The 22,266-nt window shown below is 40.2% G+C and overlaps 1 long non-coding RNA gene across 2 annotated transcripts in view; it reads left to right on the forward strand.

Moving 5' to 3' along the window:
• LOC138740574 (uncharacterized) overlaps positions 1–22,266 on the forward strand; it is a 41,063-nt gene that overhangs the window by 16,473 nt on the left and 2,324 nt on the right. For both annotated transcript variants that reach the window (XR_011343034.1, XR_011343035.1), the window contains one exon: positions 22,084–22,195. This is a non-coding gene — a long non-coding RNA (uncharacterized lncRNA). The remainder of the gene's footprint in view (positions 1–22,083; positions 22,196–22,266) is intronic.

Below are 22,266 nucleotides of genomic sequence, written 5' to 3' on the forward strand. Positions count from 1 at the left end.
TTTTTTTTAAGACATATAGCACAGTAGCAGGCTTTTTTAGCTCATGAGCCTGTGTTGCCCAATCACACCCAATTACAAACCCTGTATGTTTTGAATGGTAGGAGGAAACTGAAATCATTCCCTGGAAAAACCCATGAAGACATGGGAAAATGTACAAATTACTTACAGTAAGCATGAGATTCGAACCCCCTTCCCTATTACTAGCATTGAAACAGTGCTGTGCTAACCACTAAGTTAAACGAGCCACTCTGAACATTTTGATAATATTCAGGGGAAAACAGCCAGCCAAGAAGGTCATTGCAAATATCAGATATTTAATTAATGCAGAACAGAACAAAATTTGAATGTGAACTCCTTAATAAAGATGATTGAATTTGTTTTCAAGATAACAGCTGAAATTGGATCAAATAAACTGTACATTTGAGCATAAGATTCAAATAAATGGGAACAAAGTTAAAGAAAGAGGGGAAGATATTTCTCACTTTGGAATTACTGCTTGATGTGTCAACTTGCCAGTGGTGTCTGTCGAGGCAGATGCCATGAGAGGCTTCCAAATGTCTTTCCTCATGAATGAATTTGTGAAATCAGGCAAAAAGACAGACATAATTGAATATTAACAAAAGGCAAATAATTAAATTGGAATTCCTATATTCTTTCCACTACTTATTCTGTGAAAGGAGATTCCTTGACAGGACAGTTAAAATAGTTCTGCATTAAAAAAAAGGGACCTTCAAGGTTGCACCACAATCATACAGATGAGATGTGCCACTAACCAGTGGTTAAATTGGTCTACTGCCATACACTTCATCACTCAATTTCAGTGCTTTTGTTGTAAAATAATGTACATCATACATTAATGCATACAGTGTATACAAGTATCCTCAATAAAGTACCTGGAATGGTTTAATGTTAATCCTCATAAACCTGAATGTTTTCATGGAACTAACTGAGTTTTGTTGGCCTGGGAGCCCCACTTTGCTAAGAAAGTTAAAGTCCTCAAGGGAAGTTATTGGCATTATTCTGCACAATGTTAATCAAATAAAGTTATCAGAAATTTTAGGAAAGTAAATAAACATCCCACGTTACTGAGTAAAAATAGCTTATGGGAACTCGAATTTGAATGGGCATGATACTGCAGGGAATGAATAGGCTTTTAGGATTTGTTAATGCAGTATGCTGTTGTTTAATGACTCATTCAATGGCATCATTGGGCACAAAGCCCACCTTTGCAAAAGCCCCTCTGTAACAGTTATACATTGGCCACATTTCAGTGAAGCACAAATGGATCAAGAGCATTAGAAACAGGAACAGCAGGGGATGCTGGTTATTATCCAGCACAGTAAATGAGCAACCACATTGTTGTGGTCAGACAAAATGGAACATTTCTACCATGGTGGTAAACCTTCCAAAGAGCATAACACATAATGAGTGCATTACAAAACATTTTTTTTCAGTTCACAATGTTATGCTGATGAATACAAACCTATTCCACAATTAATCTGACCCTTTCCTCCTTCATAGACTATATCCTTCCATTTTACTTGCGTATCTAAGAGTCTTGGAAATGTCCTTATAGTATCAACCTCCACTACCACCCGTGACAGTCCATTCCAGGGCATCCACCACTCTTTGTGTAAAAAGCTTACCTCTGACATCTCCCTAGAACTTTCCTCCACTTACCATAAACAGATGTCCTCAGCTTATTGGCCATTACTGACCTGGGAACATCAATGTCTTACAAGTGAATCTTCAACTGTTATATTTTAATGTATTAACTCAGTTCTTTCTCTGAAACATCTTTATATTTTGGGCGGCATGGTTGATGTAGCGATTAGCACAATGCCTTTACAGCGCCAGCACTAGGAACCGGGGTTTGAATCTGGTGTTGTCTGTAACGAGTTGATACGTTTTCCCCGTGTCTGCATGGGTTTATCCCGGGGGCTCTGGTTTCCTCCCACGATTCAGAATGTACCAGGGGTGTAGGTTAATTGGGTGTAAATTTGATGGCACAGACTTGTGGGCCAAAATAGCCTGTTACCGTGTTGTATGTCTAAATTTAAAATTTAAATGTAATTTTTCTCCAATATTCTTTGTAGTCTAAGAAATAATAAAATTAAAATTAAGAACAGCAATTAAAGAGCAGATTTTCTCCTCAAACACTATTGTTATTGTTAAGATTAACTCCTGCATCCCAGCAAAAGTTCCAGTTTCCAACATTGAAAATGGCTGAAAAAGGTGGCACTGTTAGCGAAGCAGTTAGAGCAATACTGTTACAGTCCTAGCAATCAGGTTGGGGGTTCAACTCCCGTGGTGTCTGCAAGGAGTTTGTACATTTTCCCCATGTCTGGGTGGGTTTTCCCCAGGGGCTCCAGTTTCCTACCACCATTCGAAACTCCCAAGTTGTAGGTTAATTGAGTGTAATTGGGCGGCACAGGCTCATGGGCCGAAATGAATTAAAAATATTAAAAAGAAATCTCCGATGGTATTTTCCACCCTGCCACCTTACTGCTTCAATGGACTTTTTGTGGAGTTTGACAGCTAATGCAAACTCTCAGAGATTTCCCAGCACTCAGGCAGAACAGTCCTCATTCTTTCTTCCACTGGTGCAGTCATTTAGGAAGGAGATAATGACACCAAAAAGAAAAATAAATTATTATGTTTTGAGAATATATTGGAAGTTAATTGAGTTTCAGCATTTAGGTTGCTTTAGCTTGATAAACGTACAGAAATCATTTGATTTTGTTTTACTGTTAACAATGAGATGTGATCTTATCTATCCTGAATATTTATGAATAAAAAAATGATGACAGCTCTGATGCCACATGAGCTTGGAGACAGGTCCTCACTGGCTGACAAGGCCACCAATTAGGTTTGACAGCCAGGGACTCCAGTCGGTTATCTCTGCTGCACTGGCCCTCAATGAAGTTCTGGGAGCTAGTGCCCCTGAGAAAACTGCATGGCAAAAGTACTGATTTATTCTCAGTTATAAAAACATAAAAAATAAGAGTAGGGGTATGCCATCTGTCTTGTTGAGCCTGCTCCACTATTCAATGAGATAATAGCTGATCTCCATCTACCTGCCTTATGCCCATAATTCCACTGTCATGTCTTAACTATATTTACTGAGGTAGTCTCCACTGCTTCATTGAGTATTGAATTCCACCTTCTGGGAAAAGCAGTTCCTCCTCATCTCCATCCTAAGTAAATCAACTACTTTGAATCTTGAGGCTATGTCCCCTAGTTCTAGTTTCCCCCAGCAATGGAAAAAACTTACCCTACCTCTCTTATCTATGGGTTACATAATTTTATGTTTCTATCAGATCCCCTCTCATTCTTCTAAATTCCAGCAAGTACAGTCCCAGATGACTCAATCTGTCCTCATAGGCTCATCTCTGGAATCCAACTGGTGAACCTCCTCTGCACCACCTCCAAAGCTAGTTCATCCTTCCTCAAGTAATGAGATCAGAACTGCATGCAGAACTCCAGATGCAGCTACACCAGTACCTTGTACAGTTGCAGCATAACCCCCTGCTCCTAAACTCAATCCCTCTAGCAATGAAAGCCAACATTTCAGTTGCCATCTTGATGTCATGCTCTACCTGCAAACTAACCTTTTGTGATTCATGCACAAGCACTCCCAAGTCCTTCTGCACGGCAGCGTGCTGCAATCCCTTGCAATTTAAATAATACTCTGATGTTCCATTTTTTCTTGAAAAGTGTATAACCTCACATTTATCGACATTTTACTCCATCTGCCAGACCCTTGCCCACTCACTTAACCTATCTATATATCTCTGAAGACTTTCCATATCCTCTGCACAATTTACTTTTCCACTCGATTTAGCTTAATCAGAGTCAGGACTTGTCACACAAATGGAACTCAGAAAGATGGGTGCTTTTGAAATACAGTCTTCTATTTGCTGCTTCACACCACAGAAAAACATCCAAATGCTCCCTGGCACAAAGCTATATAACAAACTTATCACTGCAACAGTGGGGTCATGGATTTCTTTTGAGGAGGCCTTGCTGGAACAAGTGTGAAACAGTGGCAGATGGACAGTACTTTTAAATTGAATGCAGGTTCAATTCCAAAATTAATTTTGACCGGTCATACTCACTACAGACTGTGCCTTAGTTCCACATCTGCAATTATCTATTGCTGCACCAAGGCTCTCAAAATAATATTGGGCAGAGAAAACAGTTTTTCTATCACCAATTTAATTTTGGTCAAAAGTTGGTTCACAATATACTTTAGAGATTGCTTTCTTTCTTCTTCCCTGAATCTGAATAAATATTATAAGTATATCTTTGGCTTGGCTTCGCGGACGAAGATTTATGGAGGGGGTAAAAAAGTCCACGTCAGCTGCAGGCTCGTTTGTGGCTGACCAGTCCGATGCGGGACAGGCAGACACGATTGCAGCGGTTGCAAGGGAAAATTGGTTGGTTGGGGTTGGGTGTTGGGTTTTTCCTCCTTTGCCTTTTGTCAGTGAGGTGGGCTCTGCGGTCTTCTTCAAAGGAGGCTGCTGCCCGCCAAACTGTGAGGCGCCAAGATGCACGGTTTGAGGCGTTATCAGCCCACTGGCGGTGGTCAGTGTGGCAGGCACCAAGAGATTTCTTTAGGCAGTCCTTGTACCTTTTCTTTGGTGCACCTCTGTCACGGTGGCCAGTGGAGAGCTCGCCATATAATACGATCTTGGGAAGGCGATGGTCCTCCATTCTGGAGACGTGACCCATCCAGCGCAGCTGGATCTTCAGCAGCGTGGACTCGATGCTGTCGACCTCTGCCATCTCGAGTACCTCGACGTTAGGGGTGTGAGCGCTCCAATGGATGTTGAGGATGGAGCGGAGACAACGCTGGTGGAAGCGTTCTAGGAGCCGTAGGTGGTGCCGGTAGAGGACCCATGATTCGGAGCCGAACAGGAGTGTGGGTATGACAACGGCTCTGTATACGCTTATCTTTGTGAGGTTTTTCAGTTGGTTGTTTTTCCAGACTCTTTTGTGTAGTCTTCCAAAGGCGCTATTTGCCTTGGCGAGTCTGTTGTCTATCTCATTGTCGATCCTTGCATCTGATGAAATGGTGCAGCCGAGATAGGTAAACTGGTTGACCGTTTTGAGTTTTGTGTGCCCGATGGAGATGTGGGGGGGCTGGTAGTCATGGTGGGGAGCTGGCTGATGGAGGACCTCAGTTTTCTTCAGGCTGACTTCCAGGCCAAACATTTTGGCAGTTTCCGCAAAGCAGGACGTCAAGCACTGAAGAGCTGGCTCTGAATGGGCAACTAAAGCGGCATCATCTGCAAAGAGTAGTTCACGGACAAGTTTCTCTTGTGTCTTGGTATGAGCTTGCAGGCGCCTCAGATTGAAGAGACTGCCATCCGTGCGGTACCGGATGTAAACAGCGTCTTCATTGTTGGGGTCTTTCATGGCTTGGTTCAGCATCATGCTGAAGAAGATTGAAAAGAGGGTTGGTGCGAGAACACAGCCTTGCTTCACGCCATTGTTAATGGAGAAGGGTTCAGAGAGCTCATTGCTGTATCTGACCCGACCTTGTTGGTTTTCGTGCAGTTGGATAATCATGTTGAGGAACTTTGGGGGACATCCGATGCGCTCTAGTATTTGCCAAAGCCCTTTCCTGCTCACGGTGTCGAAGGCTTTGGTGAGGTCAACAAAGGTGATGTAGTGTCCTTTGTTTTGTTCTCTGCACTTTTCTTGGAGCTGTCTGAGGGCAAAGACCATGTCAGTGGTTCCTCTGTTTGCGCGAAAGCCGCACTGTGATTCTGGGAGAATATTCTCAGCGACACTAGGTATTATTCTATTTAGTAGAATCCTAGCGAAGATTTTGCCTGCAATGGAGAGCAACGTGATTCCCCTGTAGTTTGAGCAGTCTGATTTCTCGCCTTTGTTTTTGTACAGGGTGATGATGGTGGCATCACGAAGATCCTGAGGCAGTTTACCTTGGTCCCAACAAAGCTTGAAAAACTCATGCAGTGAAATATAACAATGCGAGGAATATTGGTTAAAGAAAGAAAATCATGCAGTTAACCTCTAAATCTTAATTATGAACAGGAGTGAGCTAATTTAATAATACTTAGCATTTTTTTTTCTTCGAGACGTTAATAAGAAGTTCACTCAAAATTCACTATTCAAATAGATTTGGAAACACATTTGCATTTATGAATGCTTAAAGGGTTATTTACCCTTAATTGTGATCAACAGTCAACAGCCATTTAATCCACTTAATCTTCACCCAAAACTGTTCAGCTATCCATGAAACATATTTTCAAATCAGTTGGGAACATAGTTTCTCTGATCAAAGGTTAGTTATTAAGCAGCTTTGGGGAGGCTTAAGAAAAGATTTTGTGCATTTCAAATAAGCCTTTGTGAACATCATACACGGAAGAAGTGACTTGCTGACAAATTTGAATCCCATGTGACAGACCAATTAATATTTTTTAAAAAACAAGATTTTTTTTGACCATGCTGGAATTTGAAATGCTGAAAATGTATTACTTGAACAGAAAATCAAGTTGTTTTGGCTTTGCACGATTTTCTCGTTGTGTTTTAAATTTCAAATGGAAAGATATTGATTACAATTGTAGGTGTGGCAGTAATTTGGTTTCAGGCACCTGGAGCAGTCTGAACTCTGTTTTCCACACAGAGGCTCAGGAATAATATTTATGGAGCAGAAGTGTTAAAGCTCAGAATAAAACTGGGGCTTACATGGTTATATTTTAAGGCAATATTACATTAATATGTTTCCTTGCACTTGAAGGTTGAGTGATAGTTTAATTGGTTTCTTAAATGCTATGATTCAATTTGAATTGAAGACAAGCTTATATGCATTTCAATGACCTCAAGGTTCTGCTCTATTTACTATCCCATAAGATGGTTCTGTATGATCACAAAATGGGCTTCATTTGGTGGAACTTGAGACCCATTTCTGGACCATCCTTACGAGGTTACAAATATTTATGATCTGAAAAGCAATTTTAATTTGTCTCCAGGCATCTCTGATAGAAGAACCATAAGACAATATAGCACAAAAACAGGCCTTTTAGCCCTCCTAGTCTCATTAGTCACTAGTCCCACTGACCTTCACCCTGAACATAGCCCTCCATACCCCTTTAATCCATGTACATATCCAAATTTTAAAAAAATTAAAATTGAGCCCACATTCACCACTAATCCCCCTAATCTCCCCTCTAAACCTCTCCATTTTCACTCTTAACCCATGTCCTCTGGTTGCATCTCTCCTACCCTCAGTGGAAAAAGCCTACCCACATTTATTCTGTCTTGTCCCTTCATAATTTTAAATACTTCTATCAAATTTCCCCTCATTCTTCTAGGCTTGAGGAAATAAAGTCCTAATCCATTTAACCTTTCCTTTAACTTAGTTCCTGAAGTCTGGGCAACATCCTAATAAATCTTCTTTGCACTCTTTCAATTTTATTGACATCCTTCCTGTAGTTAGGTGACTGAAACTGCACACAAGACTCCAAATTTGGCCTTACCAATGTCTTGTTCAATTTTACCATAACATCTCAATCTTACAATTCTATGCTGGTGATTAGAAATATTTAAAAATAATGAAATTACATCATACAAGATAGTAGAAATAATTAACATGAATAGAAAATAAATATTTTAATAACAAATGATATTACTGTATATTAAAGCAAATCATTAATGCTCGGTGAAAAGAAAAAGATAAGTACACAGCTCGGCTTTTTCAATGAATGTCATTAACCTCATCCAAATACTACAGTGGATCTCTCAGCTCAGGACAACTATTGATGGACTCAGCTTGGTGTAGGCATGGTGCAGGAGACCCTGATTGTTTGAATATGAAGGGTCCTCTCTTTCTTAAATCTCAATGAATGTCTGTTTAAATGACAATGTACATTGAAATATCGAGGAACAGGACAACAGACAAGATAAGGATGAGGGGATAGTGGGTGGATTGGTTTTATGTAGGTGATAGTAGGTAAGCCAACAAAATTACATATAAAGATGGGAATATCTTAGTACTGTTATGACATTATTACAGCAATCTGTCCTTGTTTCATAAGAACAGTGGAATTGACTAAATAGCCATCTCTCCATCCGTTGGACATTACATAGTCACGACTTCTCAATCACTGTCATTGTTTTTAATTGTGTAAAATTCAACTGTTTGACCAGTTGAATTTCTCCAACCCTATAACCAATGTTTTCTCTAATTTTAGTAGTCAGTGTACACAAAAAATCTTATGTTGTTCAAGTTTTTTTCCTGTGACAAAAGTATGTGTGCACTGAACGCTTGTGCAAAAGTCAACGTGAAATTGTTTCAAGATAATTTTGGCACAGCCTATCTTTCATGGCAGTTCTTTTCTGCACCATGCCCTTCACCTCTTTTGAATTCGTCATAGTGAATCAAAATTTTTTCAATAAAAACTCAGTAAGCTATCTACAGAATTTGAATCAGATCTTTGTAAACTTTACCGTATGAACACTGTTCACCAAACAGGGCTGCAGCCATGCTGTAGCTGTCCAAACGGAACAGGAAAGATGAGATGATGTAAATTAGGATGTGCAAATGTGGCATTTGAAAAACCAACCAGCAAGTTAACAGAAGCAGTTCGCTAAGAGATTAATTTCAATAAGTATAATTATTAATTACTACATTATTTTAGGTAACTAATCTTTTGCGAGCACATTAATTTCCCTTGTGCACCAATTGCACGACATGTCTGTGCACACACACACACACACACACACACACACACACACACACACACACACACACACACACACACACACACACACACACACACACACAACTTAGAGGGAACAGTGCCTTCAACTTAGATTTAAGTCTTGACCTTTCAAATGATTTGCACGTGGTGATGCATGTTGTCAGAGAGCTACATTCTTTAATTAAATGAGGAAGTGCTGGAAACACTTACATCGTCCTGACAGACTGAATCTCTAAAAGGAAAAGAACTGCACACTTATAATGTTCGTGCTGCTGATGTTGTGTTTATGTTTGTGTTGAACCTTAAACTGAAATGAATACTGTATTAGTGTGTCATGTTGTCAGATTAAACATCTCAAGGAAAGGGGATGTAGAGATAGAGTGCTAGTGATACTCCTGATCACTAAAAGGAGTTTGAGGCTAGTTTGTTGCAGCTCTGTTGAATTCAAGATGGACATCTCCACACGTTCTTGAGTTTTAAAGCTAATAAAGTATTGTTGTTTTAAAGGAACTCGTTTCATTATTATAATAAAGAAACATCACACACTTGTTTAATGATACATTTGATAAACAAAATGCTTTTGGAAAACCTGTCTTTGCAGGATTGTAAATCATACTTTTCATCATGTTCCATCAAGAAAATTCTTTTTTCTCCTTTCAGAATCAAACTTTTTCTATATCTAATTCACCACATCCCACATTATTCTACATTGATTCCTGGGAATTTGAAGAGATTGTTTTGAGAATAAATTGCTTGTTCACAGGTTACAAAAGCCTGTCTTTCATTCAGGTTAAGAAGATCTAGGATGAGCAGAATGAAGTCATCCAATATTCTGTCTGCTATAGAGCTGGAATGATGAATACCATATTTTGAATTCTCACAGTGCTAAGGGTATTGAAATGGTAGTGAATCCAAGTGTGTCCCAAAGAAAAAGATGTTGTTTCTTTGATGCCTTAAAACCTTGTGTAAACCCTAGCTCAGTTTCTTAACACCTATAAAGCTACCTTTGGGGCCACATAGGCATATGTCAAGATCTCATGCATGAGGCAAACACTTACCTCACTGCACTACTTATATGGGTTGAACTTTGTGGTATTGTCCTTGTCAAAGTCTAATCAAAGTTATCAGTGTTTCAATGATATTTACGTTGAATGACTTTGCTCTGTCAGGCTAACTAAATCAATATGGCATCAAAGTGGAAATTTCAATTTGCCAAATTGCCTTTGAAAAATTAGCGTCACCAAATCACCAGAAAATGTTAATCTTCTGGAGAGTGTGCAGAAAACATTCACCAGGATAAGGCCTGGTGTGAAGCATTTCAGCTCTGAAACAGTTTGGATTGGCTGATTTTAGGTTCCTTAGAATAGGAAGGGCAAAGGAGGGACCCGATTGAGGAAGGCACAAAAGTGGCATGCAGAGATAAGGTAGGCAAAGACAAACTATTTGGAATGATCTTCCTATGGGTTGGTGGACGTAGGCCACTTTATATAAGTAAGCGATGCTTCGATGAGAACTTCAAAACCAAAACATAGGAGGCAACAGACCAAATGGTTGTCTGGTGTGAATAATATGGAGGATATGTAATTGCCAGTGAATCAGTGGTGGACCAAAGGGCTAGTTGTTGTGCTGTACGATTCTATACTCCCATAAATCATACTTCATATTATTAGCTTAGCTTAACCTAGTTTTGCAAAATGAATTAAAAGGCAATAAGAACTCAAATTGGAAAAGGACTGGAATTACCTCAACTTCCTCCCTCTTGGTCTTGTTTTTGGCTCTTGCCCAAGACTTCATTGCTCGAAGATTTTCATCAGATTCAAAGGTGTTACTTGGTCACAGACATCTTCCTTAGTGTTCATTTTCATGAATAAATATATCAGAATGTCTCTTGACAATTGAGCTGTTTTAAACCTGAAATTTCATCGGGATCTCGGACTGAGGATGATGGATTGAGGGTTCACTACTGCTCACTGAAGGAAAAAAGAGGCAACAGCAGGACATCAAGTTTATTCTAGAGTTGAAATCTGCTTCTTAAAAATAGCACTGAGAGCACCAAATGTATCACTCCTTTGTGCATTGAAGTTTGCAAGCTAACTATACTCCTTGTAGAGTCCAGGGGCAATGTAGACCCAATGACTGCATTAGAATTTGCAATGCAAAGATGGCACTTCTGCATGTGCACGTCCCAGTACAACTGGGAGATAACTGCACTAAGTTTTAATGAGGAGGGATAGCGTCAGAGTCACAAATCCTGAAAGTTGAACTCCCATTGCACCAACAGTAATTTAGAACCTAATACAAATGGTGTTTCATTTGCCAATACTGGCTGATCCGACTGGAAATATTTTACTCTGGAGTGTAAAGCCCAGGAAACCTTCAAGAGATTGCTGAAGTTCAGAAGAGCTTGAAAATAATTTGTCTCTCTGTTTTGTTTCTAAATTGAGAGATAGACTTGTGTTTAAATTCCCAATGACCTTTGTAACTTCTGGGAGAATCTTTGCCTCTTGATAGATCCCAAGGACAGATTCAAAGTATCAGGCATGGATTTCTTGGATGACCTCAATGTGCAATTTTAGTGGAGGAGGAGCAAGATGGAAGAGATCAATGAGCTAGCAGCCTGCAAGACAAGTTTTGGTCATGAAAATCGTCCAAAGAATTATCCAAGAGAAGAAATTACTAGGTCATTGACTGCAGGAAAACCTGAAATAAAATTTGCCAGGGTATCTTTGATTGTTAGAATGAACTTAAAAGTTCAAACAGATGGGAGAGAGAGAGAGATGAGTAGAGGAAGAGTTTTAAAAAGAGTTAGAAGGCCAACTGAATGTTTAAGCAGTGCTGATTTGTGGGTATGAATAATTGAGATAATTAGCAAGGACAAATGAAAGGGGGTAGCTAAAGAGGAGTGGCCAAGTGTGTGAGTGACATAGTCTAGGAGTGGAACTTTGAGACATTGGCTTGAGAGGCTGAGGAAGAGCTTACTCCTATAGAGGTAAGGCCGAAAAGTTTCTTTAATATATTAGGAGTGGGTAATGCAGGCAGTAGTTAGGGTAGACCAGTGCTCCTGTTGAGGCATGTGGGAAGTCAGGGACAGCATGTTTGTTCCTGATGACTGCACCTGCAAAAGGTGCATCCAGCTCCAGCTCCTGACAAACTGAATTAGGGACCTAGAGCTGGATGAACTTAAGATCTGGAGGGAAGCAGAGGTAGTGAAAGGTGAGAGTTTCAGGGAGGCAGTCATGCCTAAAAGTCAGGAGACAGGTAACTGGGTGACTGTCAGCAGAGGGAAGGGGATGAGGCAGAAAGAGCAGAGCTCCTCTGATGTTGTTCCCTTCAACAAGTAAACTGTTTCAAAAACTGCTTTGGGGAGGGGAGGAATTACCTACTAGGGACAAGTCGAGGTGGTCACATCTCTGGCACAGAGGCTGGTCCCCCTGGCTCAGAAGGGAAGGGGAGAGAAGATGAGAGCGATGGTGATTGAGGACTCATTGCTTAGACAAATGGATAGAAGGTTCTATCGAGGCTCCTGGATGGTATGTTGCCTCCTAGGTGCCAGGGTCAGGGATATCTCTGATCAAGTTCACAGCATTCTGGCGGAGGATGCCGTGCTCCACATGGGGACCAATGATATGGATAAGAATAGATTATGAAGTTCTGAAGAGGGAATATAGGGAGTTAGGAAAGAAGTTAAAAAGCAGGACCTCAAGGGTGGTAATCTCAGGATTGCTGTCTGTGCCATGTGCCAGAAAAGGAAGGAGTAGGAAGATGTGGCAAATGAATGCATGGCCGAAAATTTGGTGCATGGGCAGGGGTTAAGATTTCTAAATCATAGGGATTTCTTCTCGGGAAAGTCTGAACTATACAAAAAGGACAGGCTGCACATGAACAGGAGGGGGACCAATATCATGGCGGACAGGTTTCTAGAGCTGTTGGGGAAGGTTTCAATTAGTTTGGCAGGGGGTGGGAATCCGAATGTGAGGGCAGTGATCAGGGTAGAAGGACAAAAGTATGATGCTATGTGCTCTGAGTTGGTGAGGAAGGAAAGGCAGGAGAAGAAACATAAAGATAGCCATTTAGAGGGTTTGAAATGTATCTATTTCAATGTTAGGAGTACAAGGAATAATGGGGATGAATAAATGAAATGTGGAACTATGATGTTGTGGCCATTACTGAAACTTGGCTAGAAGAAGGGCAAGATTGGCTGATTCAGGTACCTGAGTTTAGGTGTTTTATAAAGAATAGGATGGGAGGAAGAAAAGGGTGGGGGGGGGGGGGGGGGGAGAGTAGCAATACTGGTCAGGAATAGTATCACGGCTAGAGAAAGGGAGGACACTGCAGTGGGAGTGTCCACTGAGTCAGTGTGGGTGAAAGTCAGAAATAGGAAGGGAGGTATCACTGTGCTGGTTGTAGTCGAAGGCCCCCAAATAGCCCTCAGGATACTGAGGAACAGATAAGCAGGCAGATTTTGGAATGGTGCCGGAAATACAGGGTTGTAGTTATGAGTGATTTCAACTTCCCTATTATTGACTGGCACCTGCTGACTGCAAGAGGGATAAATGGGGGTGAATTTGTCAGGTGTGTACAAAACGGATTCCTGACACAGTATGAGGACCAGCCGACTAGAGGTGAAGCCATACTGGATCTGGTTCTGAGGAATGAACCTACTCAGGTGGTGGACCTCTTGGTGGGGAAGCATTTTGGTGAGAGTGACCACATCTCCCTTAGCTTCAACATAGCAATGCAAAAGGATATAAACCAATGGTTCTCAATCTTTTTCTTTCCACTTCAAGTATTCCCTATGCCATTTGATTAGTTCGGGATTGCTTTAGGTGGTATGTGGTTGGAAAGAAAAAGTTTGAAAACCACTCTTTTAATCATACCTAATTGACTCATTATGTGCACGGTTTCATAACTCCAAAGGAAATGAGCCAATGACAATTTTTCTCGAGCAAAATATTTCAGTAACAATTGAGACAAAAGCAGTGATGGACCTTCCCTTCCCACCAACGTACCACCTTAAGCAATCCCTTACTAATCACAGAACACCAATGGCACTGGGATTATTTAAAAAGGTATGTGAGTGGAAAAAAAAAGGTTGAGAACCACTGCAGTAAATCAATCCTATGGTTACACAAGTGAAGTGTTTTTTCACTTGAAAGGCCTGTTAGGGGTCCTGGACTGTATGAGGAAGATGTGGGCAAGTGTGGCACTTCCTGCAGCCACAGGTGAAGGTGCTGGGTGGGTGGGGGGCATTGGTAGGAAGACATGAGTGCATGTGCGAGATGGTAGTCACAGAGGGAGAAGTCCCTCCACATGGAGAAGGGAAGATATGTCGGGTAGTGGGATCCTGTTGTAAGTGCTGGAAATTCCAGAGGATAATATTTTGGCTGCTGAGGATGGTGGGGTGGTAGGTAAGGAGAAGAGGAATCCTATGTTTGTGCATCTGGGGGCAAAGGGAGCCAGGGCAGATCAGCGGGAAATGGAGGAGATGCGAGTGAGGGGTGAGTTGATGATGGTGGAGGGGAAGACACATTTGTGGAAGACGGCAGACATTTTGGAAGATCTGGACTGGAAGATCTCACCTTGGAAACCAATGCAGCAGAGGTGGAGAAATTTCGAGAAGGAAATAGAATCCTTGAGTGTGAGGAAGTGTAGTCAAGATAGTTGTGGGAGTTGGTGTGTTTGTAATATACGTCAGTGGAAAGCTTGCCTCCTGAGATTGAGACTGAGAGATCCAGAAAGGGGAGAGAGTTGTTGGAGATGGACTAGGTTAGTTTGAGATTTCTGCTAACTTGCTCTCCCTTTACTCCTTCCCTTCCTTTCCCCTTGACTTCTTTCCCTCAGCTCTCCACTCCCTTCTTTCTCTATGCACCCTCCTCCCCTTGCCTCCTTGTTGATTCTCAATGGTGGAGAAGGTTTTACCTGTGATTACCTGGGCTGTGTCCACTATGTTTTGAAGGGCTTTACGGTCAGGGGTATTGGTGTCCCCATACCAGACTCTAATGCAGCCGGTCAGCACACCAATAAAGCCATAGAGCTGTCTCCATCTTTAAGCAAATCAAACAAAACTATTTAAAGCATGGGCCTTGGTGGGATTACAGGAAAATAAACCACAAAACATTAGATTTTGCCTCACACTCACAAAACCTTTCGGGGGAAACAATTGACTCTCGTTTGTACTACGCATTCAAATTTTCTCAATCAGAGAAACGCTTTAGGACATGGGCCTAGGTTTTGCTGGTAGATGTGCCAACAGTCTCGGAAGTCCCAAAGGTACTGAACTGTAGTTGGAACTGAATGTTGCTGAATTCTCAGTAATTATATGAAGCAATTGGCTCGAGGGTATTGAGTCAAAGTAAATTCCGAGCCGATTGATGGCAATAGAAACTGTAGGGTTACAGCATAGACACATTCAGAAAAAAGCAATTGAAAAGGATCAAGCTGCAAATGGTGGGAATCTGAAATAAAAGCAAGGTTCCAGTAGTCCTCTGTTTTAATTGAACATTTAGCTTTTCTTTACGTAAAACAAATTGTGGTTCCCTTAATCATTGCTGTTTTAAGTAATTTTAGATGTCATTTGATTATTTTCATGATTATGAATATCAGGAACAAACAAAATCAGCTGTCATTACTGGAAATTTGACCAGCATAAGCCCGTCACATCTGAATTCAGCATCTATTAACATTATTTATTTTATTCTCCTCCCCCATCTTCCACCATTTGCCTGCTCACTCGGGACATAACATCGGATGTTTAATCTATCAAATTCTTTGAGATAGGAGGGAATGAGTGCACCCAGAGAAAACCTCAGAAGGATAGCACAGACAACACCTTAGGTAGCAGCTTTTCTAATTTAGCCACTATGGAATCCAGAAGTTCAGGTTGTGGGCAGAGGTTAGTAAATTCTCACTTGAAGTTCAGAATTATCCCCTTTTTTTTGTGTGTGTCACAGCCAATAGAAATGTTAATCGGTTCTTTGCCTTGGTCTGAAAATTCCAGAGATGTGTTCAGTCCTCCTCGACTGTCTTAAATGTTCTTCAGCAGGAAAATTTTTCAAAGTGATTTCCTCTTTAAAATGTGCAGAAATTGCCATCCCAATGCAGCAATGTTACATTAAAGTGCATACTAACATTTCTGCTCGTGGATCGCTCCATTGTTTATGGCAGCAGAGGGTATTGCAAATACATTACCTGGGTAAATTTAATGAAGCATGTTTGGAGCATCTCTTGTGATACAAGAAAACTTCCAGACATCAATTTTAAAACCATTCATTAGACCTCCTGGCAGTGGCAGATGAGTAGCAAAGTCAGTAGTTGATGAATGATTTTCTTTATGCCCATTTCTATTGAATCCTTGAATATTTCTACAGATGTCTGGTGGAAAGTGTGCTGACTTGCTGCATCACAGTCTGGTATGGGGACACAAATACCCTGACCATTAAGCCCTCCAGAAGGTTGTGGACATAGCCCAGGACATCACAGCCAAAACACTCCCCATTACTGAGAACATCTACAGGGAATGCTGCTGTCAGAGAGCTGCAGCAATCATCAAGAATCTACACCACCCGGCACACACTCTGTTCTCACTGCTGCCATCAGGAATGAGGTGTAGGTGCCACAAGACTCACACTATCAGGTTCAGTAACAGGGCTACTCCTCCACCATCAGATTCCTCAACAACAAACTCAATCAGGCACTCATTTAAGAACTGTTACTTTTGCACTTTATTGATTTTTAAAAATTCTCTCTGTATAGCACAATCGGTTTGTTTACATTTCATTATCTGTGTACAGTCCTTTATTTGTTAACATGTGTTCAGTTTATTTCAGTACTACCAATAAGTGATAATTCTGCCTCGCTGCAAGAAAAAGAATCTCAGGGTTGTATGTGATGTCATGTATATAGTCTGACAATAAATCTGAAATCAGAATCTTAAATCTTATATTTTTTGGGTTGATAAATTCCTTTCACTCATTATAATTCTAGGTTCAAAGTTCCTTTTAGAGTCATGTAATGATTTATGAAATTGTAATGTACATGATGTACTTCAACTTCTGTCTCCCGTAAGGTAAACAAAGAATCTCCATGAACATTGCCCCTAATAAAAGAACCAAAAGAGAATCTCTTCTGTAGCCCTTTTACACAGCTACCTCGATGCAGGAATGTTTCACCTATATTGTGCTACATTTTATGGGTCAAAGGCATGAACACGGACGTGGGGACGTGGGGGTCATCCCAGTTCCGCTTTTATGCCAGCAGTAGAAGTGGTTACAGTGTTGAATCAATGTTGAATGTTGAATCACTGTTCTAGGACCAGGTCAGCAAAGGAACGTGACATTTTAATGATGTGTTATGTGTGCATGACTTTTCAGCGGGAAATTTAAAAATCTTGAGGTAGCAGTCAGTATCTAATGGTTACGATGTCTACAAATGGGGGAGACATTCCAAGCAGAGGATGGAATATGGCGACATATAACTGGGATGGTAAAGGATGGCCTGATATTGGAAAGGCTATCTGGCCTGATATTGCTCGGGCCAAGTTGCAGGTAACAAGCATTTGAAAGGTTTGAGAAAAAAAAATAGCATTAGACGAATGACCATAACTGCAGGAGTGGAAGAGGGTATTTGGACTGGCCATATTTTGATCTGTGCACAAGCCACTGTGCAAACCGGAGATGATCAAATTCCCCCTGAGACCATTCCAGCTGCATCTCCCTCCTTCAGCAGCAGGCTAATAGCAGAGGCCCTAGCAGCATGGACACAGATGCCAGCCAAAAAAAACGGTGAATCTGCGCTTCACGATCAATCAGATAAAAACTTTTTTTTTCATGATTAACCTTTTTATTCATGTGTTTTTGTGAGTGTGCTTGCCCATAAAGGGCCGACTCACTAATGTCACTTGTTCTCTAGGATACCTGCCACAGCAGAAAAGGCAGAAACCAACCAAAGCCCAGGTGATGACAAAGGAACTGGAGGACTTGTTACTGGCAATGGTTTGTGAGGATGTGCAGAGGGAGCGGCTTTGACTAGAAGTGCAGAGGGTCCATGAGGAGCAGCTGAAGAGAGAAGTGCAGAGGGCAGAGATGGCAGCACGGGAGGCCGATAGATTGGAGTGGGCAGATGAATGGAATGAGTTCAGAAACATATTTAAGGGTCATTCAGCAAGAGATGCAGAATCATGCCTCACTTACATGGGACCTGGTTGCACTCATGGCAGCTCCTGTAGCACAGCACCCTGCTTCCACTCGACAGCAACAAACTCCCGCATGACAATACTGCACTCCTGCACCCCAGAGGCAGTATTATTCTCTGCCACCACAGCAGAATGACATCATCCACCACACTTTCAACCACCTTCTTCCTCCTCCTCCTTCCTCTGGCAGCTGGAGTGATTTAACAGTTGTCCACACTATGCTGACTTAAGACTTTTGCACATCGTCATTGGTGTTTTAGTTGTATTTTATTGTTATTTACATGTATTCTGTACATTACTATTCCCTGACATGTGCAATATACATTTACTAAAAATTATTATTTGCTTAAATAGCTTACAGAATGGATCGCCTGGCAACCGTATGCTTGTGCACCCTGATAAGCAAATCGATCAGGCTCAGGGAGATTGGGTAACTCAGTATTCCACTCTGGTCAGATGTGTTCCCTGTTTTCACATATATTGTGTAGAACACAACAAGCAACAACAACATCTGATACAGAAGTGGTACAAATATCAAGTCCCCTGGCCAGGCACCTCCAGCAACATTTGAGACATCCAAAAACATTCCTTGCTGAGCTCAAAAGGTCATTAAAGTTTCATTGCCGATGACTGAGTGAATGGTGGTTAGTGAACCCCTTCATCAGCCACTTCCTGAGGGGATAAGCTGGGTGTCCATTTAGATGCACAGGGATTTTTATGATGGTAAATTCTGCGATGTAAGGGCAGAGAATCTCCACCTTTATGGTCACATTTTTTCATTCTACAAAAGGGCCCTCTCTTATCTTAAATTACACAATGGCATTTTGAAGAAAGCACATCAGTGCCTCTACTTCGTCAGGAGTTTGCGGAGGTACGGTATGACATTGGAAACCTTGGCATTAAGAAAGCACATCAGTGCCTCTACTTTCTCAGGAATTTGTCGAAGTTTGGTATGACAATGGAAACCCTGGCAAATTTCGACAGATGTGTGGTGAAAAGTGTGCTTACTGGCTGCTGCATCACGGTGTGGTATGGGAACACAAATACCCCTGAGTGTAAAACTCTGCAAATAGTAGTAGACCCAGCAAAATCCACCCCACCATCAATCACAAAATGAGGAACGCTGCCGTCGGAAACCAGCAGCAATCATCAAGGATCCACACCACCCAGCACATGCTTTGTTCTTAATGCTATCTTTATTAAAGAGATATCGGTGCCACAAGACATGAACCATCAGGTTCAGGAACAGCTGCTACCCCTCAACCATCAGACTCCTCAACAACAAACTCAATCAGGGTCTCATTTAAAGACTCTTATGTTTGAACTTTATTGATTTATCTCCTCTCTGTACTTCAAACAGTCAGTTTGTAATGTTTCTTTATTTGTTTACATGTGTAGATTGTGTACAGTTTTTATTTGTATGACCAGTAAGTGGTAATTCTGCCTCGCTTCCAGGAAAACGAGTCTCAGAGTTGTATGTGATGTAATAAATGTACTCTGACAACAAATCTGAATTCTGAATCTAAATCTATGACCTCCAGATTAAAACACCCTTAACCTCTGAAAAGGTCTGTGACCATTCACCTTACTTTTGCATATCTTGATGGTTTTAAATATACACTACACTTCTCCAGCCTCCAACACTTTAGGGGAAAAAAAAATCTTCAGTTTATCTAATCTCTCCTTGTATCTGAAACTCTCCAGTCTAGGTAACATCCCAGTGAATCATTGCTGCTATCTTTACATCTTAATGACATCTTTCCTTGAGCTAGATGACCAGACAGCAGACAATACACTCAATGTGATCTCACCAATATCTTGTTTAGCTGTAACATGATGACCCAGCTTTTGTTTTTTAAAAAAAATATTTTATTTTTAAATTTTGAGACCACAATTATATCTAATTCTAATAAAATGCATAACAGAAAAATATATGTGGACAATATATATAAGAAACAATCCCCCCCCAACCCCACTCTTCCTCCTAGGTCTAGGTTTATATTTTGCATATGCAACACAACCTTGCCATTGAGTTGAAATTAAAAAATAAATCTATTCTAAAATAAGAATCAAATTGATATGAATAAAATGAATAATCTCATTCCCTAGGATTTATTTTTCTTCAAATATCAAATAATTCAAATCAAAATTATTTTTGCAGTTATTGTTTTCCTTAAATATTTTTGTGATTTATCTAACAATGGATCCAAACAACAATTAAAATCTCCACCAACTATTATATTTCCATTTGCTTCTGTAATATTTGCTTCTGTAATATTTAAATAATTTCTCATCATCTATATTAGGTGCCTAAATATTTATACAAGTCCAAAAACCTGAATAAATTTGACAATTCACCAAAACAAATCTTCCCATAGGATCAACAACCAGTGATTCTAATTTAAACAGCAACTTTTTATTAATTAAAATAGCTTAGAATTAAAAGACAAAGCTATGACTTGACCAACCCATTCTCTTTTCAACTTTTGATGTTCTTTCTCTGCTAAGCGAGTCTCCTGCAAAAAAGTAATATCAACTTTCAACTTTTTAATATAAGCTAAAACTTTCTTCCTTTTAATTTGATTACTGAGCCCATTTACATTAAATGTTACATATTTCAAACTATGTAACACCATAATATAATTTTTTTTAAAAATTGACTCCCATTTCATCCCTGGCATATCTCAGCTCCACAGCCAATCTTAAAAACAAACAATATCTCCAGATAAAGAAAAGCAAGACCTCCCCCAAATAATAAAAAATATTTTAAAAATTGGAAAAAAATTCTGATAAGATCAGCACTAATCCCCCTTATTATGGGAAGTGGCCCTTGCCACCAAATGGCATGTGGCCTTGGAAGGAGAAGGCAGAAAACAGAGTCTGCCTCTCCTGGACAGAATATCAAAAACAATGTCAATAAGGTATAATAAACTTCTTCAAGATCTCTGTTCACTTGATCATCATCAATTTCAACTTCAGTTTCAGTTGACATTTGGCCCTCCATTGATGATTCTTCTCTCAATCTATCTTGATTAATTTTGATTTGCTGGGATGAATTAAACTGACTGCCATTTTGCTTATTATTAGCAAATTTCAAAGCTTCAGATTTATTAGCAAAAAATTGTGATTGATATTTTCCATAAAAAAACTTTAAGAATTGCTGGATATCAAAAGGCAAATTTATATCCTTTCTTCCATAAAACATATTTTTCTGGATTAAATTCTTTCCTTCTCTTGACAATGGCATTACTCAAAGTAAGAACACTATTATTCCCAATCATTAATGGACTTTGCTATTTTCTGGCATTTTGATCTCCCAATTTTAATATCATCTCTCTATCTTGGTTACATAAACATTTAATCAAGATGCAGCATGCTGGTTGTCCTGGATACGGTTTCTTTCCAATAGCTCTATGTGCTCGATCAAGTTCCAATCCACTCGGAAAATCTTCAGACCTTAAAGTTTCAGCCAAACACTTTGAAGAAACTATACTGGGTTAGTATCTTCATAATCTTCAGAAATTCAAACAATCTTAACATCATTTCTACAGCTCCTATTTTCCAGAATATCAACTTTTTGTAACAAATCCTTTCTTTGAACCTCCCATGCCATCAAGGAATCTTCCATCTTATTAACTGTATATTCTTCAACTTCAATACGACATTCTTTAAAGTCTTCTTCAAATTTTTGACTTTCACTTTGATTTTATCAACATTTTTATGCATTTTGCCATCAGTTTTCATTACAGTCACTTCCTCCTTAATACCTCCCAATTGTGTAGTAAATTATGATCTCATTAGCAAATTTTTTATCCATTTTCTCACTCATTAAATTTATTTGTTCTGAGATTTTATGAAAGATTTGAAGGTCCAAAGGTTCTGGTGTAATTTAATATATTCCCCTTTTACCTTGAATACACTGGGCTCTTCCATCATCTTCTGATTCCTCTCCTTGTGACTATGGCACATAACTTTCTTCTTCTGTCCTGATCTCCTCTTCTTCTTCCTCTGTCAACGTTGTCAGTAATGAATCTGCATACAGGCCATTTGCTTGGCCCTTCTCTGGCCGGCAACGCTGGTCGACACGGGTCCAGCAGGCTCTGTACAGACTGCTTCCATTGTGTGTATGAGTCATCTCTGTAGTTTTCCTCTGTGTTCCAGCACCATCTTCTTCATCTCCCTGAGAAAGTGGCGCTGGAGATTGCACTCTTACCCAAGGAGGTTCTGTTGGTCGAGGCTGGAGACGAATCAAGACTGGAGGTTCAATCTTAAGGTAAGCCCAGTTTCTTCAATCACAGTTGCTTCTTTAATTAGTCATTTTCTTTGTAGATTGAGCTTTAGATT

This window comes from Narcine bancroftii, chromosome 8, assembly GCF_036971445.1.
Source record: "Narcine bancroftii isolate sNarBan1 chromosome 8, sNarBan1.hap1, whole genome shotgun sequence".
Classification (NCBI taxonomy): Eukaryota; Metazoa; Chordata; class Chondrichthyes; order Torpediniformes; family Narcinidae; genus Narcine; species Narcine bancroftii.